Source organism: Hakea prostrata, chromosome 9 (genome assembly GCF_041222555.1).
Source record: "Hakea prostrata isolate BN-2017 chromosome 9, UWA_Hpros_2, whole genome shotgun sequence".
Classification (NCBI taxonomy): Eukaryota; Viridiplantae; Streptophyta; class Magnoliopsida; order Proteales; family Proteaceae; genus Hakea; species Hakea prostrata.
The window spans coordinates 16197319-16201013 of NC_142608.1; the positions used below are offsets into that span (position 1 = coordinate 16197319).

Here is a 3695-nt window from a genome sequence, read left to right on the forward strand (position 1 = left end):
GGCCATGCTTAATTTCTGAATTTATGTTTATGAAGACGTTCCTTATAAAGTAGAAGATACTCCCGTTCTTTGCTAAACTGTTCAGGCTTCTTTTTTATCTTTTGGAAGTTGATCATGCTTTAAGTATCGAATGATCAGATCCATCCAGCTTTGCTCGGTCTGTATCTGTATTTGTATGTGGTCGACCACATAGATGCTCGGACTTACTAGTTCTCCTAGGGAAATCACTGGCTTTGTGACGTCCAAATCTTCTGTAGCTAAGCAAGATTGCGCATCTGCCTGGCCGTTCTTCGCTCTAGGTACTTGTTTGACTAGCAAGCCTGTGAAGTATTTTCTATATTGGTTAACTAAGCTTAGATACTTGCCCATCCTTTTTTCTTTTGCTTCATATATTCCATTTACCTGGTTCACATTTAATTGTGAATCGCTTTTGATTTCTAGGTTTTGGATCCCTCAGGCTATTGCTAGCCTAAAGCTGGCCAATAAGATACTTCGCTTCATTATTAGAGGCTCTAAATTTCAAACGGAGTGCATACTTTATTTCAAATCCTCCTAGACTTTGTAGAAGTAATCTGACATCGTTTCCTTGCGCAATACTAGATCCTTCCATAGATAGGATCCATCTTTTTATTGATTCGACAGTGAATTTATTTTCTCCATTCTTGTCTTGTGGAGTTTCGAGAATGAAATTTTCCAGAGCTTGAGCCTTGATGGTGGGCTGGGGTTGAAACTCTATTTGATGCTCGTTTCATTCAACCGTCTGGTTACAAGTCGACCCACAAGATTTGGTCGATGCAATATCTTCTTCAGAGGAAAATTGGTGAGCACAACAATACGGCGTGACTGGAAGTATGGTCGCAGCTTTCGTGCTGTTGTGACTAAAGGTAATGCTTGTTTGTCCAATTTAGGATACCTAGTTTCTGCATCAATCAATACATGACTAATAAGCATGCATTTACCATTTTTTATTTGATTTAATTCCCCATACTTATTTAATTGAAGAGAGCTAATTGAGTATTTTTGTGTATTTTTCAGGAATAAGGTGATTTTGGATATTAGAGATAATATGGAGTAAAGTTGGCAAATATATTAGATATTGGTGGATTTTAAATCATGACATTCAATCTTGCTGCCCAAGAAATCATGAAAAGTGAGATCTTAGCCAAATTGGAAACAGGTGGAGGTCTAAGGAACAAAATTGGTAATAAATCTGAAAATCGGGTAAACAGACCTACCTTCAGTATTTTGGGCATATCTCTCTCGTATGAGCTTAAACTGTGGTAATTCAAGATGCTATGGAACGATATTGAAAATATCTACAGCTTTCCAGTTTTGAGTTTTTTCAAACTCCAAAAGAATAAAGGTCAAATCGACAGGTAAAGAGAAGGGATTCAGTGTGTGTGGGAGACATAAAAGAGAAGCCAGCCATAGAGAAAAAGGAGACGGCGAATACCGGTCTCATCTCTCTCATTGCTGAAGAAGAAGAACACAACTCTCTCTCTCTCTCTCTCTCTCTCTCTCTCTCTCTCTCTCTCTCTGTTTCATCTTTAGTTTTCTTATGAGCTTTGTGATAATGAGTAGCTAGTTCATTTTCTTTGGGATGTAGATGAACCATGCTTATTTCATTAATTTGATTGTTCTATATCTTATAGTTGATTGTGTTTGAGTTTGGTCAAAGATGTTCTATAGCTCAGCAAACTAAGTGTGCCAAGCTTCCTCGAAGGACGATAGTCTTGCGAAGATAGGGCATATCTAGGAAGACTATCCCTAAGTTACTTTGAAGTGTAGAGTTATATCGGTTAGGGAAAAGCATTGGGGATTCGAAATCCCAAAGATCTTCACATATTCATAGTTTAAGTTTTTGCATTAATTAATAGATTTGGTTTAAATTTAGTTTTGTTGAATTCAATCTTAGTGACTTAGCCTTTTAGTTCCCCATAGTTCGACCCCGTACTTTCTGCTTGCTAGATTAGTATAGGATTTTATTTTGATTGGTTAGTGACACGATCAAATTTTGGCGCCATTGCCGGGGAACCAATGCATGGTTGCTAGGATTGATTTTTGTCAATTAGGCATAAATTTTAGAGTAATTTTAGAGTTTTTAATTTCTAATTTTTTTTCTTTGATTATTTAACTAATTTCTTTTTCTTTTGTTTTGTAGGTAACTGCAAGAGTAGTGATTCGATAATTAGTTTAGGTTGTTATCTTTTATTTCTTAGATATAATTGTATTTAGGACTTTTCAATTGTAATATTTGCGTTAGATTGGATTGTTTAGGTTAATTTTTAAAAAATCCCCATCCCTCATCCCACATGTGTAACTTTTGTTCGAAAGATCACGTGGATTGCGCTTCAGGTACGCCCTAAACTCTCTCTTTTGTTGTTTTCTTCTAATTTTATTTATTTAGCTTGTTTTCTGTGTGTATGCATGGTTGTCGATCCATAAACCCTGAGTTGACTCCACTTGACTCCACTTGACTTAGAGTTATAAGAGACTTTGGCCAACCTTAGAAGGCAAAGAACCATGGCAAACTATAAGCCTCCAATGAGGCCCTTGAGTGAGCATTTCATTCCTATGATATATACTCCAGTTTCTTGTATTAAGTTGCCTAACATAGAGGCGGCTCAATATGAGATCAAATCTAGTATTATTCAAATGCTACCATCTTTTTATGAACTTGCCAATGAAGAGCCTTATAAGCACTTAGATGAGTTTTTATAGGTGTCCTCCACAGTTAAAATTCAAAACCTCTCAGTTGATGCTTTAAGGTTACTTCTTTTCCCATTCTCTCTTAAAGATAAAGCTAAGCATTGGCTTCATTTTTTGGACAATGTTAAAATTTCTACTTGGGCAGAAATGCAACAGGAGTTCCTTAAAAAGTTCTTCCCCATTGGCCGTACTAATAGCATTAGGAGAGCGATAACGAGTTTCTCCCAACAAGAAGGAGAACAATTTCATGAGGCATGGGAAAGACTAAAAGAATTACTTAGAAAGTGCCCCCACCATGCTTTTCCTAAATGGCAATTGGTTCAATGCTTTTATGATGGCTTTAGAGACTGACATAGGCAAATGGTTGATTCTTCTTGTGGTGGGACTTTCATGCACAAGAATGAGAATGAAGCATGAGAACTTTTTGAGACCCTTAATGAAAACTACCAACACCATGCTTCAGCAGCTAGGACTGAGATTCGATCCAGTGAGCAAACAAAGAGGAGTGGTCTCTATGAGATGAATCCTACCATTGAGGTGAGCACTAAGGTTGACTTTCTATCAAAGAAATTGGACCATCTCTTGTCATTAGGACAACAAACCCCATCTCCACTTCCTACAAGTTTCTCTCCACCTAATCAGATTGAAGCATGTGCTTTATGTTCTAGCATATCCCATCATGTCACTGATTGTTGTTTGGCTACACAATATCTTGAGTTTGTTAAGGAGCATGCACATTTGGCCCAAGGAGTCTCTAAATTGGGAAATGATCCATATTCCAATACCTACAACCTAGGATGGCGAAACCACCCCAATTTTTCATGGCGAAACTCAATGTCCAATCCCTCTAATCAAATACCTTATAGACCAGCTTCATTTAATATGCACCAAAATGCCTATAGGAATGAGCAACCATCATCTCCACAACCCTTACATAATTCATCGTTTGAGGATAAGGTACTAAAAACACTTAATGGATTAGAGCA

The 3695-nt window shown here is 37.2% G+C and overlaps 1 non-coding gene across 1 annotated transcript; it reads right to left on the minus strand.

The window, feature by feature from the left end:
- Positions 1-2904: 2904 nt before the first annotated feature.
- LOC149004843 (small nucleolar RNA R71) lies at positions 2905-3011 on the minus strand. Its single transcript, XR_016170084.1, has one exon. It is a non-coding gene; the product is annotated as a small nucleolar RNA R71 (small nucleolar RNA).
- Positions 3012-3695: the final 684 nt, after the last annotated feature.